This window comes from Pantherophis guttatus, chromosome 1, assembly GCF_059756535.1.
Source record: "Pantherophis guttatus breed Tessera chromosome 1, ASM5975653v1, whole genome shotgun sequence".
Classification (NCBI taxonomy): Eukaryota; Metazoa; Chordata; class Lepidosauria; order Squamata; family Colubridae; genus Pantherophis; species Pantherophis guttatus.
The window spans coordinates 228,595-246,552 of NC_142063.1; the positions used below are offsets into that span (position 1 = coordinate 228,595).

Sequence of the window (17,958 nt, forward strand, 5' to 3'; positions counted from 1 at the left end):
TGCGCTTTGCCTGGCTCCCCCGTTCCTCCCAGGCTCTCTGGTGTCTCCTGTCTTGGCATCCCTCTTCTTGCCCTTCTCTCTTGGGCCGGTAGCCCTTCCGGGGCCTGTTTGAACCCCGTTCCTAAACTGCTTCGAGTGGCACAGATGCTGATACTTCCAGTCAAAATGGCAACACCTGTGTGATGTTATCCTCACACAAACACCACAATTAGGTACTTGTGTCCTGGTCTCTGCTAGATGTGCCATGAGGTTTGCATGACTGCATCATCACGCTTATGCCCCCATTCACGGCCCCTCCCCCATGTTTTCCTACCAAGCGGAACCCTCCTGGCTCTCTTTGCCCCAAAGATTCCTACCCCACGGAGCAAAGCTTCCTGCCCAGCTCTCCTGGAACCGAGCGAGGGAGCGTGTGCGCTGTTTTTGGCTTCTTCTTCAGACAGGATCAGATCTCGGAGCACGGATCCTCCAGTCATGTGCTTGGGAAACAAGGTCCATCAGGACTCATGCCTGAGTTGGCTTTCACGGTGGGGAATGGGCTGGCCTCGGGGGTGGGGGAAGCCACACATTTTTGGGGTTGCTCCCCCCAAGGTTTGCTCAAGGATCTAGTCCAAGGCTTTAGCTGTCTTTTGTGAAATGCGACGGGGTCTGTGAGTTTGAGGCCAAAATCCTGTTCATTATGTGCTCATCCTTGCCTACAATTAAGTTTGTGTCTGCAATGGGCACTTTCCCTAAGCCCGTTTTGTCAGTGGCTCTCTTAACCTCCCTCTGCCCAGGAGGAAAGAGGAGGCTGTGGGTGCCCTGGGGAGGCTTCCTTTGCTCGCTCTTGATCTCAGGAAGCGGAGATCCGGAGTGGTCTTATGTGCTGTGCGGGCTCTCCGGAAGCTCTCCTGCCCCTCTGCTCTTCTTCCCCGGCACCTGAGCCTTCCTCCTCTTTCTCCCCGCCTGAGGTGGATGTCCAGGGTTGGGACCCTCACATTCTCCAGCCTCTCTCTGACCAGAGCAGGGAGGAACAAAAGCTCTCCCCTCTGATGCCCTCCCTCTGCGGGAACAAAAGGCTCAGCTGTGATTGCACTGAGGAGCAGCAGGAGCAGGAGCAGGAGCAGGACATGGATGGCCTGGGGGTGGGTGGGGAGGTCCATTTCGGCTTCCTCCTCCTCCTGGCTGAGCACTTTGCTTTTGTGGCTCTCCTTCTCCTCCTCCAGTTAGATCGCCGAAGCCCCCTCCTCTCAGGCACCCATCCATCCTCCACCCAATTGCTCTTCAGCTTGCTCCAGGAGGGGTAGAGGGCGCATGGCTCCTGCTGTGTTCCAGAGAGGGGGAGGCTCTTCCTAAGGGTCTGGTGGGCAATTCAGCAAAGGCCTTTGTGGCAGCCTTGAGTCTGCTGGCCCTGTGTCACAATCCCAAGGCTCCCCTTGGCTTTCTTGGGGGTTCTGGCAACTGAAGTGCCATAGGAGGCAGTTGGAGGAAGAGAAAGAATGAATCTGACCCAATGCCCACATTCTGGATTCCAGGGCAGACTCAATGGACCGCGAGATCTTTTTCTGCTGTCGGGTTTCTGTGTTCCTAATGAGAGCGACAAAGTCGGTTTCTCCGCTGTTGGCCTCTTGGTGATCTGTTCCTTGCTGGGACAGGAGCATCTTCGGAGCTTCTGGGAAGAATATTGCAGCCGCCTGACAGGAAAAAAAATCCACTGAAGTCCACCTGGAGTTTAGGGGCAGTGCCCGGAGGATGGTCTCAGGAGCTGGTCTGGGATGAGTTTAAGCCCAGTGGTCCTCAAGGCTGGGGACTCAGCCAGGTCCCTCCTGGGTTATTAAACCCGCCCAGGAGCATCCGGGCCCATCCGGTGGCCTTGGCTTCCGCTGCAGTACTGGGTGGCACTCGTGGCCAAGAGGGGCTTTGCATGGGATGGGGATCCATCCGATTCACCAGCTGCAGTGCTCCTGGATCAGGGGAGGACCCCCAGGTGGTCCCTCAACAAATGGACTGGGACAGCGCACTCTGTGAGAACCAGCCTTCACGACTCCTTCAAGAATACACAGCTGGTCCAGAATGGGGCACCCTGGGCCATATGAGGTGGCACTGCTGCTCCCCAGCTGCACTTCACTGCACTTCCAGTTGGCCTTTGAACACTTTCTACCTCTCTGAAACCCCTCCTGGGGTGGGCCTGGTTCCTTGAGGGACTGCCTGCCCCCTGAGAGGCATTCTGCCAAGACAGAGGCTTCATTAGTATTTCCTGCTTTTCAGGTTGTAAGCTGGTCAGAGTCTTATGGTGCTGGCCAGTCTCTAAACTCTACACAAATAAATAAGAGGGAAAGATGTGAGAGTGACCTGAAGACTAACGGCATCAAAGGATCACAAGCGCACAGCCGAGGCTTGCAGAAGAGCTGCCGAAGAGGCCTCTGGGACCCCAGCAAAGTCAGGCGGTGCCTGAGAACCCACCTTGGAGCGTGGCCGAGTCTTCCGTGGGTTGGGCCGAGAGGTTCTTCTCGCGGCTCCGTGGCTGTTTCTGTTCATTTGCCCCAGTGGGACCAAGGAAGGCCCCCTTGGTCCCCAGGTCACTCTCTTGCACCCCCCCCCCTCAGTGGGACAGGGCCACGGCCAGCTGGCCTCTGAGGCCCCATTCTGGTCTGCAGCCCAGCTGTGTTGGGTCTGACCCCACTGCCCAAATGGCCAAGCCGAGCCGTGCCAGGGACTGGTGGTTTGTGTCTTGAAATTTGCCTGGTACCTTTCCGTGCCCTTCCTGCTCTTTATTTGGTAGGCAGTCGTGCTTTCCTAAACTGACAGAATGCCAACTTCTCTCCCAAATTGTACAATATTATGGTGTCGGGTATTTTTATCGAAGTGTGCTTTCTTGAGGTGGGTTGAAAGGCAAGGAATCCTGCCAGCTCTTGGATATATTTCTTGCAGTCTCTCATTTGATACTTTCCCTGCCTCTTGGGGGAGATCACTCCGTCTGAGGTGTGATCAGTTTTTTCCCAAAGCTCTCTTCCTCTGCGGCCAGAAAAGTCTTGGGTTTTGTTTTGTTTTTTGAATCACTCACTGGTGATCCAGATTGAGCTGTACAGTGAGTCTATCTGGCAGATTTAAAAAAACCCTCCTTTCTGCAAAGGAAATGGGGGGGGGGTTCCTTCCCTTCTAAGCTTGCTTTTTTTTGGGGGGACCCATGCCAGACCTGTGAAGCCTCATCATCTTAATTGAAAGATGTAAGTGAGAAAGCGCTTGTGGTCTGTGGGGTGGTGCTGGCTGCTACTGTGGGGAAGCGAGATTAGCCGAGATCCACAGCTGGTGGATCGGAGAATTGGCTTACTTTGGGTCTCTAATCTGATCCAATTAGTTGATCTTGTTCAAGGCAGGCTGCCTGCCTCTGTGGCTGCGGCCAACTGACTCCTCTCCCAGTTGGAAGGCAGCTTATTCTGCCTTCGGGCTCATCCCCCTAAAGCTCCCAAAGCGGTCCCCCCCCCATTGCAATGAGGCTCTGTTCAGGGCTGGACTCCCTGACTGGTTTCCATTGGGAAATGGGTGGGGGGGAAACTGAGCTGGGTGGGGTGAGGAGAGGGGCTCCAGAGGCCGGCCTGAGATGTGGTGCCGTCTTGTTGCCCAGGCCTGAGTGTGGGCGCATGTGGGAATTGCACACTTGAGGATCTTGCTTCCTCCCACCTGGGCCGTTCTCTGGGGAAACAAACAAGGCCGGTTGGTTCTGTGGGCACAGCCAAGGAGACGGGAGCAGCAACGAGGGCTGGTGGGACCTGGCCCTTTCCCCAGAGACATGGAGGGCGTCCCCTTTGCCCCCCACTTAGGTGCTGCAGGGGGCTTCCTTGGGAGGAGGAAATGGGCACTGGCCCTTGCTCTGCCAGGGCAGGAGGGCCTCCTGCGAGTTGTTTTGGATGGCTTCCTTTGCCCAGCGCTATTTCAGCGTCTGGACCCCTTGTGTTTGATCCTGTCTGGGGGCTTCTGGGAAGTTGTGCCATTCAATGTGAAGGCACCATTTTTTCTGTCCCAATGTGACTTTTATTTGTTTTATACTCTGCCCAAGGGGTAGCCCTAGAGACCTGCACTAGGAGTCCCTGCATACCTTCCTTGCATAAGAATTCATTGATCATCTCTTTAGATTCCATCTGAAAGTTCCCCTCTGAAGGAATTGGCCTCAAGGGAAACGGGGACCCACCCCGGGTCTTCTCTCCATTTTCATGCTTCTCTTTTGAGGTGGCCCCAGGCAGCCTTTGCTGCTGCTGGGGGACCCTCCTGTGAACCCCACTTTCTGTCCGGATTCCGCCTGTGCTTAAGTGGAGCTCTCAGGGCTGCCTAGCCTCTGCCCCACCCCCCCTTTCCCTGGGCAGCTTGGGATGTGGGCCACGGGAGGCGATCCACGCAGAGGGAGCCATCGTCCAGCTTTTGGGGTGACACCTCTCTGCCCTGGCACAGGACTGCGACTGGTGGGAGTTGTAGTGAAAACCAGGGGTGGATTCTACTTACCTTTACTCCCGGTTCGGTAGTAAATTGATTCAATCAATTTAAATTGATTCAAATTGATTCATATCTTTGTTTTGCTCTGGCCCTTCTAGGAAGGCAGCCTCTGCGGTGCCCTTGGAGTCTGAAGGAGGGGCTTCCTTGACAGGTAAGGCACTGCCAGTCTCCCCATTGCATGCACCCGCTTGTTCACTCTCCTGATGGCACAACAAGGGGGCTGGCCAGAAGGAGGGGGCCAAAGAGAGGAGAGGAGAGGAGACAGGCGAGCTGACAGATCCAGCTGGAGCTCAGTCCGGAGGAGCAGAAGCAGCCTGGAAGAGTGTGGACCCAGGAGGCCGTGGGGCCAGTCCCAGTGGCAGGGGGGGAGCTCTGGCCTGAGCAGCTGCTTGCAATTTTGACTAAGGAATGGGAAGAAGGAGAGGAGGGTATAACTTAAATCACAACCCCCTGGCTCAAGGAGAACCTGCCAAGGACCCCTTCACCCCCAAAGGACAAATGGCTGCTCTCTAACAGAAGCACTTATGGGGCTGTGAAAATAAATTTGGGGGACAAGAGGGGAAGACAGTAGTCTGAGTCTCGTAGAGAGAAGAGGAAGGGGTGTGTGGAGCAGTGTCTCTGAGGGGACCTTCCCTAAATCTCGGGTGGGGGGAAGAGGGGGGAGGTGTGCTTTCAGACTTGCCGGATTCTGTTGTTGTAGCCTCAAAACAAAGGCAACGTTGCAGCTCACAGGTTCGGTTTCCTGTCTGGACTACCTCGCAGGGCTGACAGGCTGGTCTTGGCCGCTGGCCAACAAGCGAGGCTCCTCCTAAATCTTGGCCAGACTTTTGGCCCTACAGTCAGGGCTGGGCACCCTTGGGATGTGGGGCCTGCAACCGTATCGATCTGCCCGCTGATGAGGGCAGAACTTTTCCAAGGGTTTGACCCCGGATGGCCCCCATTATTTGCTTTATTGCTCCTGTTTGTATCAGATTTCTAGAAGGCTCTTGAGAGGGAGCCAGGGCACGTTGAGGAAAATAAATTCTTTTTATGGGCTACTTGTTTTTTTTTTTTTTTTAATTTGATTTATATGCCGCCTTTCTCCGGAGACTCAGGGCGGCTTACAATGCGTTAAGCAATAGCCTTCATCCTTTTGTATATTTATACAAAGTCAGCTTATTGCCCCCACAAACTGGGTCCTCAATTTACCTACCTTAGAAAGGATGGAAGGCTGAGTCGACCTTGAGCCTGGCGAGATTCGAACTAGCAGTAATTGCAGGCAGCTGAATGATAATAACAGGCTATTAGTCTGCTGCGCCACCAGGCTCTTTTTTAATAGGGAGAAGGAGCCATCATTGGGGGGTTTGTCTTGACCAGGGATGCTTTGCATTCTTGGCTGGCAATTTGGGTTTTTTAGAGAAATGGCTGCTGGGTTTGTTTAGGCAGGTCGTCGTGGCTGTTGCTTCCCTTCAGTGCCTTCCCCTGGTCTCCTGCCTTCAGGAAGCCATTGAGGTGAGGGCTTCAGGGCTTGTGAGGCGATGGGCGTCAGATCCCTCTGGGTTTCAGCCTGGCCCTCTTATCCCGCTGGTCTCCTTGCGTGTGAGGTAGCTGAGGCCCTCTGGCACAGCTAAATGTTTTCAGCCACACCCAGGCTGCTTTTCGGAGGGGGGGGAGGCTTTGCTCAGACCGGCAGAGCCTTTGGGTTCCTCTGTGCTGCTCCTCCTCTTCGGGGCCTCTGACTTGGAGGCATGCGGGAAGGGTCTGGCCGCTGAAGAGACTTTCCAGGGGGCAAGTGTGTTGAGTGACCTCCTGGATGGGAGTGGGCTTCCGCCCTGGGTGATCTGTGCCACTCGAGGGCCTTTGCAGTCTGGTCCCAGGTGGGGTTTTCATTTCTCCTTATTTGAATTGTGCCACAGTCTGTTCTGCCTTTGAGGAGCCCCCCCCCGTTCCCCCATGAAGGCGGCCCTTGGTTCTTCTCTCATAACCCAACCCCCCCCCCCCCCCCCCGCTGAAAAGGAGCCAGTTTCCCCTTCAGACTGGTCCCCTCAGAGCAGGGCTGGCGGAGGGAGGGAGGGAGGGGCGGCTGCTTGTGTTTTGTTGAAGCTGAGAGCAGGAAGGTGGTCGCACTCCTTGGCCCGGGGTGGGGGGGTGAGGGGGGTGAGGGGGAGATGGATCTCAGTCGGAGAGGGATCTAATTTGCGCAGGGGGTGGGGGGAGCGTTGCACGAGAGATGTGTGTTTCTGTATGACATGTGCCGCCAGGGGGCACTGCGCACCTGTGGCTCCCCAGCTGGGAGGCTGTTCCTGTCCTCCAGGGGCTTTGGCTAGGTGGCTGGTGGTCCATGCATACGCGGCTCTGAGCCCTGCCAGACCTTTTGGCTTTTCCCACAGAAACACATAAGAGTGGTAGTAACAGAAGTGTCTCCTCTGAGGCTGGCAAAAGAAAGAACTATTCCAGTCCATTTTCAAGTCTGTTTTTCACCCACACAAGACTAAAACAAGCCTTCCCAAACTGCTACATTAGGACTTCAGTTTTGAAGAGTAGCATTCAAAGCTTGAAAAGAAAATTGAAAAGATATCATTGGCTGGTTTGGGAGAAACCAAATTTGCTTCCGGAGAGTCTGGGAGCAGCAGCCCAGGAGGTGAGTTTCTGTGCCTGCAAAGAGATGGGAGAGACGGGGCTATTGAAGGAGGAGCCCCTGCAGAAGCCCCCTGCCCTGTTACGGTTTAGAGTGGGCTCAAGTACCTGTCTCCTCCCAGGCAGAAGGAAGAGGAAGGCTGCTTTGATGCTGCATGGCTGACCTCCAGCCCCCCAACACTGCGCAGGCCTGAGGGGGTCTTGGAGCCTCTGGACCAGCTCTAGAAACATCCTGGAGCGTCAGATGCTCTCCCTCCCTCCCTCCCCCCTTCCTTCCTTCCTTCCTTCCTTCCTTCCTTCCTTCCTTCCTTCCTTCCTTCCTTCCTTCCTTCCTTCCTTCCTTCCTTCCTTTCTCTCTCTTCCTGGTAGGGTGGCGGGGGTAGTCCTGGTGGTTAAGAGACTCACACAAGCAGTGGAGTGGGGGGTGGGTGGGTCACATTGTTTTGGGTTGCGCCAACCTCACCGGAGGGGGTGGGGGTGGCAGGCATATCCCACTTTGGAAAATGGGTTGCTGTGGAAAATTCTACCTAGCGGACTTGGTTGGTTATCAGGCTGCTTTGCGACATGAGGGGTGTGTGTGTGTGTGTGTGTGTGTGTGTGTGTGTGTGTGTGTGTGTGTGTGTGTGTAAAGCCTCGCATCAAAGCAGGAGCTGGGTTCTGGGCAGAATTTCCTGCAGGCGGCTTGTTGCGCTCAGGAGCACCCGTGCAGCTTCCGGGGAAGGGCTGGGGGTTCAGCAGGGGGGCTTTCCTGCAGGGGGTCTAGCTGGGCCACATCTCTGCCCATGCAGAGGACTGGCAAGCCTCAGTGTTCTGGTGTTCCCCCAGCCAAAAATTGTGACCTCTCAGGGTAGCAAGCGAGGTCCTTTGGGATGCCAGCAGGACTGGGTCCCTCACCTGGGCCAAGATGGGAACATGTAGCTGGTTCCCCAGAAGATCACTGGGCTTGTTTTGGGCCAGGAAGGCTGAAGGGAGGCCAGCCTGGGCTCCTGCGTGAATTGCTTGGCCTCTCAGAAGGGGAACCCCCCCCCCGATAGGACCCTGGAATCCAAGCCTGGCGCAGGCTGTCAGCTGCCAGCCTCTGGGAGGGCTTGCTTTGCCATTTGCCCTCTGCCCAGGAAGGCGGGAGGGGGGTAGGGGGAGCTGGTTTGCCAGGAGCCCTTTAAGAAGCAAGGGGTCTGGGGGTCTCTCCTGCCTGCTTGATCCCCTCACCCAGCCCCTCTCCAGCCTGGCTGCTTTTCCCACCTGGGGTGGAAACAGTGGCATGGGCACATGGCAGGTCCCCGTGCTGGAGTTGGCATGACCTTGTTGGGGGCAAGTTGCAGGCCGAGCCCCTTGTGCCTGACAGGATCCTTTGACCAAGAGGGGGCCCCATTTGCTTGGGTTCGCAAGAGGCTCCCGGCCACCGCCTTAGCCGAGTCCCGCGTCTTGCCCTCCTGCTGTCACTCAGCTGCAGGTGGGCATCTCAGGAAGGGGAAGGTCCTCAGGGCTGCTGCATCTGTTTGACACTGAAGCCACAGTTAAAAATAAAAGCAATGTGGGTTCCCGAGGAGGAAAGAGGGGGGGGGCTAAGTTGGGATGTCATGACTGCAGAGAGTTTTCTGTCCTTCCTTTTTTTTTGTAAAGTTTTTTTATTTTTTAAACACACAAACAAACATACAATGCATATTTTCTGAACAGAATATTGGCCCGGTTTTAAATTTATACAGATTTTTGTTCATCTTTAACACAATTTTATATATATATTTAATTTATTTTATTTTATTTCGAATTTATATACCGCACCTTCTCCCGAGGGACTCAGGGCGGTGTACAGCCAGATAAAAACATACAATACAAACATTAAAAACAATTAAAAGGATATATATTAATTTGGCCCCAATTTAAGATAACAAACCAATTAAAAATATTTAAAAATATGTTAAAAAATATGTTAAGCCAGCCCGGCTTGCTGAAAAAAGAAAGTTTTAAGGGCACGGCAGAAGGCACCAAGGTCTTGGATTCTCCTTATCTCTGGGGGCAGCTGATTCCAGAGGGTAGGTGCCCGCACAGAGAAGGCCCTCCCCCTGGGGGTCACCAGCCTACGTTGTTTGGCTGATGGCACCCTGAGGAGGCCCTCTCTGTGGGAGCGCACAGGTCGGTGGGAGGTCATCGATAGCAGCAGGCAGTCTCGAAGATTTATTTAATTTATTTATTTATTTATTTATTTTATTGAATTTCTATACCGCCCTACTCCCGAAGGACTCAGGGCGATGAACAGCCATAAAATAAAACACATACATATACAAAATTTAAAATCGAATAAAATGAATTAAATAAATTTGGCTGAATTAATACCCATAATTTAAAATCCCCATATTTTAAAATACATTAAAATTTAAAATTTGCACTTAAAAGGGAGAAGATTTAGGCGAGGCCAGCTTGATGAAATAACAGAGTCTTCAGCTCGCGGCGGAAGGTGCGCAGATCTGGAATCCTCCGTATCTCTGGGGGGAGCTCGTTCCAGATCGTCGGTGCCCCCACAGAGATGGCTCTCCCCCTAGGGGCCGACAGCCGACATTGTTTGGCCGACGGCACCTGGAGGAGCCCCTCTCTGTGGGAGCGTACTGGTCGGTGGGAGGCTGTTGATGGTAGTAGGCGGTCCCATAAATAACCAGGTCCTAAGCCATGGAGCGCTTTAAAGGTGGTGACCAAGACCTTGAAGCGCACCTGGAAGACCACTGGGAGCCAGTGCAGCTCACGCAGGAGCGGTGTTATATGGGAGCGCCAGGTGGCTCCCGTGATTACCCGCGCGGCCGCATTCTGGACCAGTTGGAGCCTCCGGGTGCTCCTCAAGAGGAGCCCCATGTAGAGAGCGTTGCAGTAGTCCAGGAGCAAGGTGACGAGGGCATGGGTGACTGTGCACAGGGAATCCCGATCAAGAAAGGGCCGCAACTGGTGAATCAGGCGAAGCTGACAAAAGGTCCCCCTGGTTACAGCCATCAGATGTTCCTCCAAGGACAGCTGCGTATCCAGGAGGACTCCCAGATTGCGAGCCCTCTCAGTGGGGGCCAAAGACTCGCCCCCGATAGTCAGTGATGGAGTCAACTGACTATATCGGGATGCCGGGAACCACAGCCACTCAGTCTTGGAAGGGTCGAGCTTGAGCCTGTTCCTCCCCATCCAGATCCGCACAGCCTCCAGGCACTGGGACATCACTTCAAGGGCATCGTTGGGGTGGCCTGGTGTGGAGATGTACAGCTGGGTGTCATCAGCGTACTGATGGTACTTCACCCCAGAGCCACGGATGATCTCGCCCAGCGGATTCACATAAATGTTGAATAGAAGGGGCGAGAGGACCGACCCCTGAGGCACTCCACAAATGAGAGGCCTCGAGGTTGACCTCTTCCCCCCTGCCAACACGAACTGCGACCGGTCTGAGAGAAAGGAGGAGAACCACCGTAACACGATGCCCCCCCCATCCCCAACTCTTCCAACTGGTGCAGCATGATACCACGGTCGATGGTATCAAAAGCCGTTGAGAGGTCTAACAGGGCCAGAACAGAGGAGCAACCCCTGTCCCGAGCCCTCCAGAGATCATCTACCAATGCGACCAATGCCGTTTCCGTGCTGTGCCCAGACCTGAAACCCGACTGGAACGGATCTAGATAAGATGTTTCCTCCAGGAATTGTGGAAACTGTCACGCGACCACACTCTCAACAACCTTTGCCACAAAGCGAAGGTTGGAGACAGGACGATAGTTGGCTAATACTGCCGGGTCCAGGGAAGGCTTCTTGAGGAGAGGCCTCACCACCGCCTCTTTCAAGGCAGCGGGGAAGTGACCCTCACTCAGCGAATATCCTTTATTCTCTCTAATTCTAAGAAACCAATATTACCCTTCATCTTAACTTTTCATCCTAATATAGTTCATTTTTTCTTTTCCCTCCTTAAAATTTGAATCCCTAAATTTGACTTCACATAATACAATCCCCAATTATTACCTTAAATTCTCTTATTCCAATCACCAATGATTCTTTAATTAACTATTCCAAATAATACATTTCAACAATTAAACATATTCAATAAAAAATCAATTAAGTATCAACCTTGCTCCAATACTTCTACATTTAAATTCATATAACATAATACAATTCCCAATTATTTTCTTAAATTCTCTTGTTCCAATCTCAAATAGTTTTTTCTTTATCAGTTGTTCCAAATAGTACACTTCAACATTTTTATCAAAAACCAGTTGAATATATCTAAGTAGTTCATAATCCAATATCATTTCAACTTTCTTTTCTTATTTAGTTAAATTCCAACTATATAATTAAGAATATTCAATTTGTTACAATACCCTTCATTAATTAAAAATATTCAAATTATTACATTCATCATACATCCATATTTTTTAAACTCACTTCATTAAAAATACAGTTCCTTTCTGCGTATAGACTTCCATATAGTTTTGAAATCACTTCATTAAAAATACAATTTTATCTCTTCCCTGGTATTCCTTTCCTTTACCTCATATTCTCCTTCCATTTCTTTCTCCCTTTCTATCTTTATATTTTACTTTCTTTTTCTTTCCCTTTCTTCTTTTTTGTATTTTAAAATCCTGATCTCTCTTTTCCCTTTTTCTTATCTTCCCACTGTTAATCCCAATGTAATCATTCTGTTTTTTTAAGATCAAACTTTTCTATTTTGCTGTATCTTTTCCATTATTTTCCATCCCTTTTCCCTTTTTTTAATTTTCTCACTGATAATCCCAGTGTAATCATTTAAGTTTTTTATATTCTTTCTATTCCATCCTCTTTTCTTTTTTTGCTTCTTTCCCCTTTTTCTATTTTTTCCATTGTTAAACCCAATGTAATTTTTAAAGTTGTCCTTTTATTATTACTACCCATATAATCATTTAATTTTCCATAATCAATCTCCTTGTCTTTGTCTTCTTTATTTTCAGTCTCTTTTCCTTGCTTCTCATTAGTTGTTTCTTTGTCAGCTTGAATGTATCCTAAGTCAATTTTTTGGTCATCAAGTTTCAATTTTCCATGCAACATTGTGGTCATTTCCCTTATTTCCATTTTCAATGATAGGTACATGGTTATCATCATTTCCTTCAGTTCCTGCACCATTTTGTTCTTTCTAAATTGATATTATTCCAATTGAAGTTATGTTATAATCCTTTTTTTTCTTTTTCTCCAAGCCAAAATGCTTGTGAACAGTGTCTCCTTAAAATTTCTCACACGCTGTTATCCCTTTCAAAGTTCAAGTTTTTTTTTCTTTTTCCAAAACAAAAGTTCAGTGTTATAATGATTTTTTTTCCTCCTGAAGATGGCTCTCTACAATCCACAATTACAATTGATGAACTTAAAAGGCATCCATTTTGGTTGCAGTCCGTTTTAACCGTTTTATTTGACTTTTTTTTCCCTTTCTTCTTTTTCACCTTTATATACACCAAATCAATTTAAAATTCAGTCCAGCTTTATGTAATCCAAATTCCACGTTACGTTCCAATTAAGTTTCAATTTAAAATCATTAACCAGTCCTTTCTATTACAGGTTTTTTTAAGTTTTTTTTTTCTTTATTATTCTTCCTCCCTTTAAAGTTTCCAAATTGAGAAAGAATCTTTTTGGGTTCTTAGTTCTTCTATTTTTTTTTAAAGTTGTCCAAATATTTTAAATCCAAAACAGACAAATTTCTAATCGGATTCTGTTGCTTTATAACTTCCGCCTTAATCTTCTTCTTCCGTCCTTTCCCACGCCTATTAGCCGCTATTATAACGCCAGGACATTTACAATTGTTTTAAAAATCCTTTTTTCCCCCTTTCTGCCTATGAGTTAGATATCACTCACCCGGCATCAATATTCTGCTCAGTTCTCTGCTCTTGCACATTGCTTGGTCCAGTTGCCCCAGCTTACTGGCGGTCGTAATGTCTGCCCCCTCCCCCCCCCCACCGGCTGCAGAGTCAGAGAGAATATCCTCTGACCTCCGAGGAATTTACCTGGTCCTCTTGGTCTTCCGAGGTGCCTCTCTTTCTTCCCTGTCCCTACAGGACAGGTCTGGTCCAAAGACCCCTCTGCAGCGGTTCGTCAGCCCGGGATTTCGTGGGGCTCATCAGAGCCCGCTAATCCCCAACTGTCCTGCCGCGACGCTTCCAGTCGAATCTGTCCTTCCTTTTGGGAAGAGCCGCTTCAGGCGGAGAAGAGGGTGAAGTCTAATTATGGTGTGTGTTTTTTGCAAAAAAAAAAAAAGGGGGGGGCAGAATTAGTCAGCTGAATTTGAGTGGTGAGATCTGGTCTGGGGCTAATCTTCCCAGTGTGGACCTGCCCTGTGTTGTGCTTCTCCCTTGTAAAGGCTGTGGATGATGGGAATTGTAGGCCAGCACTCCCAGAAAAGGTGGTTCTGGTAGTCCCTCCCGGCTTCTCCCCTTTCTTCTACAGGCTTTCCCCAAATATCTGGAGGGGAAGCAAGGGGGTGCCAGATTTCCTTGGTGCCAGACTGGTGTCGCGTCCCCGAGTCTGACCTGGTCTGGCCTGGCCAATCTAGTTGGCTTGGGGAGTCCTGCAGCTGTGTCGCATCCCCCCATCTGGGGGGGGAAAGCATGGGGCAGGATCACTGGCCTAGACAGGAGAGGCCTTGCTTGCCTGATCTGTAGCTTAATTTCTCTGCTATGCCTCTCCAGCCAGGTGGCTGTTCCACCCCGCCCCCACCCCCATTTCCCTTCTCCCAGCTGAGAGCTGGGAATTTCCATGGAAAAGTCCATGGGTGGGTCCCAGCAGCAGCCCAGCCCGATAAAAGATGCCCTGCAGGGCTACTTCCGATGCATGTGAGGTGTGGCTGGGGGCCTCGGTCAGGCAGCTTGACTTGCAAAGGAGGGAACTGGGGGGGGGGCAAGGGAGGCCAGTTGTGGAGGGGGGTCCTTCCTGCTGAAGGGTGTGTGTGTGAAGCAGAGGGGCTGCCAAGGGGGAGGGAACATCTGAGTAGGAAATGATTTCAGTCAGCCTGGAGATGCCCTCCAGAATGGGGGAAATGAACTTCCATCTTTAGAGGCAGTCTATCCTGGGCAGGGGCTGTTTCTCCCCTTTTGGACAAGAGATGTGAACCCCCTTTCCCTGAGCTGTGGCACAGGCCGATTCCAGGAGAAGCATGTCCCCACAAGCCATGATGCCCCCAGCAGGCCCTTGTGTCCTGGGTGGGAAGCCCCTTCCCAGCAGGAGGGGCCAGTGGTCCTGTCCTGGCTGGCCAGAGGAAGAGGGGGAGGCATTGCCATGTCCTAGCCAGGCAGAGACAGTCGGGACAGTCCTTGGCAGAGGCCATCGGCAGAGGCCACATGAGGTGCCCTGGGTCTCCGCTGGTTGGACTCGGCCCTGTGATGCCCCTTTCGGGCTTCCTGGCTTGATACACAGCACACTTGGCAAGCTGGACCACTGCCCCTTCCAGGAGCTGCTGACCGGTTGGGGGCTTAAGGCCAGTGAAAGGCTGGGCCGTTCCTGGCAGCCCTGACCGAGTCCTTCAAAAGGAGCTGGGCGGTGAATGACCTTGTGCAGCGCCTGGTCCTGCAACTCCTGGCCAGAGAGGCTCTCTGCTCAGCTGCCGTATGGTGGTGATGGTGGGGCAGCAATTGCACCTGTGGGGCACCTGGAAAGAGCTGCTTCCGGATGTTTGTGCTCAGCGGCAACAAAGTCGTCTCGGACCTTCAGAAGGTGTGTTGATTGGCCTCGGTGTTCCCGAACTGAGTGTTCCCAGGCATGAAAGGCCAGTCAGAGGATAAACAGTTTCTCTCTCTCTGCTCTGCCAGAATGCTGTGTCCAGGCGGTGGGCGCTCGGCAGCGGGCGAGTCGAGTTCTGGCATCTGACTCGGATAACGGCCGGTCTGTTGGTCTTGCTGTGGGCTTTTTCTCCTGACCCAAGGGCGGCTGCTCCCTTTCCCATCTGCCAGGGAAACCCCCTTGTGCCCCTCTGCAGACGGAGCGGGGCCTGGGCTGGGGGGAGGTTCAGGGCCACAGCAGGAGGAAAACAGGCCCCTCATTATGCACCAGAGGACAGATGGGACCTGAGGGGGCCAAGGGGGAGAGGATCTGTGGGTATTGGAGTGGTCTCGGGGAGCTGCCTGCCTCTGGAGACATTTTAGGGTTGCTGGGCCCAGAGGGAGCAACGGTGGTGAAGGAGAACCTTTCTCTGCTCTGGAGATGCAACCAGAAAAGTTGCGCCTTCTGCCTGGCATTCTGCAGGGCCTCTCCGCCAGGTGCCAGATGGAGGGGACGCCGTGCCAGGGGCTCTGAGCTGTGCCAGGGGGCTGCTTGGGCTGTCAAGTCATGGCTGGGTCCTCCTCTCCGCCCCCCCCCGGTGAAGAGTGCCAGCTCTCCACTTACCATGTACCGTACACTGTCCCCAAGCAGCACTGAAAGGGTGAGCTGGCTGCTGCCTGGTGCTTGGCACAGGGCCTCTCCCTCCCGTCCTGGCTCAGAGGTGCCCATGGCTGTCCTCAGCTGCCGGCTGCAGCCTTCCTTGCATAAGGGGGCAGGGGGGGTCCCTCCCCAGAAGGTTGGCTCAGGAAGGGGGCTTCTGCCAGCCTCGGTTGCGGAGGGCGCCTTCATCTCCTGCAGTCTCATTGGTACCCAGAGCCTTTCGAGGAAACACCGGTTTGCCTGGGGAAAAGTGGAAGGGGATCCTCCCACCCAACTCTGGTCAAGGAAGATCCCCCGGGCCGATCTCCGGACCAAGAGGAAGAAAGAGAGAGCAGAAATGGTTGCCCTCTGTGGCTCTTGGGCTTCAGCTGTCTAACCGACCGATGAGCCTGGACTCCATGGATGGAGACTTTGTTCCCCAGGTTCCCCTCATCCCTTTGGGCGGGGGAGGGGGAGGGGCAGAGCTCCGTATCAAGGACCCCCTTCTTCCCCCAAGGCGCAGAGGGTCCTGCAGCTGGAGAGGCCCATGGCCGCCCCTAGGCAGGACCCCCCTTGGGCTCTCTGGGAATCCCTCCTTACTCAGAACCCCCAGAGAGGGCCTGCCCCCCCCGCCACTCACTTAGATCCCCCCTGGACAAGGAGAGGCCTCCCTGGACCGCCCTTCGTCCTTGGCATGAAAGGGGGATTCAGGCTGAGAGTTTGGAGGGAGGGAGAGCCCCTCCCCCACTCTTCAGTGTGCCTTGTGGGGCAGCCAAGGGGCCCTTTGCTGAGATCCATGGCCAGAAATGTTTTGCTGAATCCAGGTTGATCTTCGTCTCTGTTAGGCAAAAACCTAACACGGGGGGGGGGTGATTGTAAGTGTGTCTGGGCTGGCCTGCCCCCTTTTTCTCAGTAGAGTCCCCCATGCCACCCCGGTTGGGTGGATGCCAGGGCCTGTCTGGACACAGACCATTTCCTGGGCAGAGGGTGGTCCTGGGCAGAGGAAAGCGGTGGGGCCCACTTTCCTTCAGCCGGCTCTACAGGAGAGTCACCCCCTGCCCAGGATTCTCACATTAAGCCCCCCCTCCTCCCCCGGGCATCATGTTCATCCAAGTGTGGTTGAGAGCTCAGCATTGTGACAGAAATCTTCGTATAAGATACCCAGGAAAACCTCCCTTTCCTCTGAATTGGTGTGTGTGGGGGGGAGAAGTTTCCATGAGCACAGCTAGATTTTGAGGAAGCTGGAAAAAGTGACTCAGACAGGCCGATGGGTTCTGCTTTGGGAGGGAGAAGCAGCCTCTGGCGGGAAGGTGCCGAGGCCACGAAGCGTGGAAGAGTCTTGGAAGCTGCAGGCACCCCGAGGGACCCAGACAGGCAAGTGGGCCCCAGCCCCTCTTCTGCAAGTCCATCCTGTCGCTTCCGGTGGAGGGAGGGAGGGAGGGAGGGAGGGAGACTTTGCACCTCCCTGCCCCCTGCAGAATGGACGTCCGCGGCTGGAAATCAGCAACCGTCCAATTTCCCCAGTTCTGAAAATCAGGCAGGGCTTCAAGTGAGACATTCATGCTTGAACACATCCCCCCCCCATCATTGTCATCCCCAGCATGGATGCAGGAGTGAGTCAGCAGGGGCAAAGCGGCCATCTGTGGGTCCAAAGGAAGGAAAAGTGATGAGTGCCATCCATCCTCTGCTGCCAGCCGAGGAGCTTTTGGGCACAAGGGGGCAGCAGCGCCTTGTCTCCACTGGGCGGCCTGGGGTTGGTCCCGGACCCCAGTCTAGACTGCTTGGCAGGGTTAGTTCCTCCTGCTGCTCTGGGGGGCTGTGCTGGGAGGGGGCTTTCCAGGTTCCTCCCGAGGCAGACCTTTGGGAGGGGGCTGCAAACACTCCTTCCTGGCTAGGTACTGGCATGTTTTCCCTGTTTGCCAGCCCAGGGGACAGCTCCATTCTCCCCTGCCAGATAGATGGCCAGGGCCGGGAGGCTTTAGCAGCCTAGCAGGGCCCCCCAGGGCGTCCTCTTGTCCTCAGCCCTTGCAGGATCCCTGCTGCCCTCCTATGGCAGCAGAGGGCAGGGGGTGAAGCCAGCAATTTGCCCAGAGGAGGCCCTGAGAGAGGGCCAGCCTCACTTCGGCTTGCACTTTGGGATTGGTGCTCTTACGGGGGGGTGGGGGGGGTGTTACCCCTGTTTGCATAGCAGCTCAGCCAGCCAGAGTGAGGCAGTTCTTACCTAGGAGGGGACCTATCCTGAAGACTCCCACCTCTGCCTCAGAGGGAGGGGAATGGAGAGAGGCTGCCTTGCCTGGCTTTGAGGCTCCACAGCTGGGCATCGGAGGAAGCCCCCTTCTCTTCCTCCCTGACCTGCACAGCCTGGAGGTAAGCAGTGGTTTTTGGGTGGCCGGCAGGTCTTGAACTCTGGAAACAGCTCAGAAATCCCCCTTAGCCTCCCTCTGATGCCCCCCCTCCTTTCTGCCCAGGCCTCATTGCTCCTGGTTCAAAGCAGAGGGGGGCACGGTGTGC

At 53.2% G+C, this 17,958-nt stretch overlaps 1 protein-coding gene across 3 annotated transcripts in view; it reads left to right on the forward strand.

Moving 5' to 3' along the window:
* GNG7 (G protein subunit gamma 7) overlaps positions 1-17,958 on the forward strand; it is a 37,623-nt gene that overhangs the window by 1,040 nt on the left and 18,625 nt on the right. For 2 of the 3 annotated variants that reach the window (XM_034425857.3, XM_034425858.3), the window contains exon 2: positions 4,563-4,615. The gene's annotated coding sequence lies outside the window, so the exon portion shown is untranslated. Of the gene's footprint in view, positions 1-4,562; positions 4,616-17,664; positions 17,815-17,958 lie in introns of those variants that run through there. The other variant, XM_060681639.2, reaches the window with a different exon arrangement.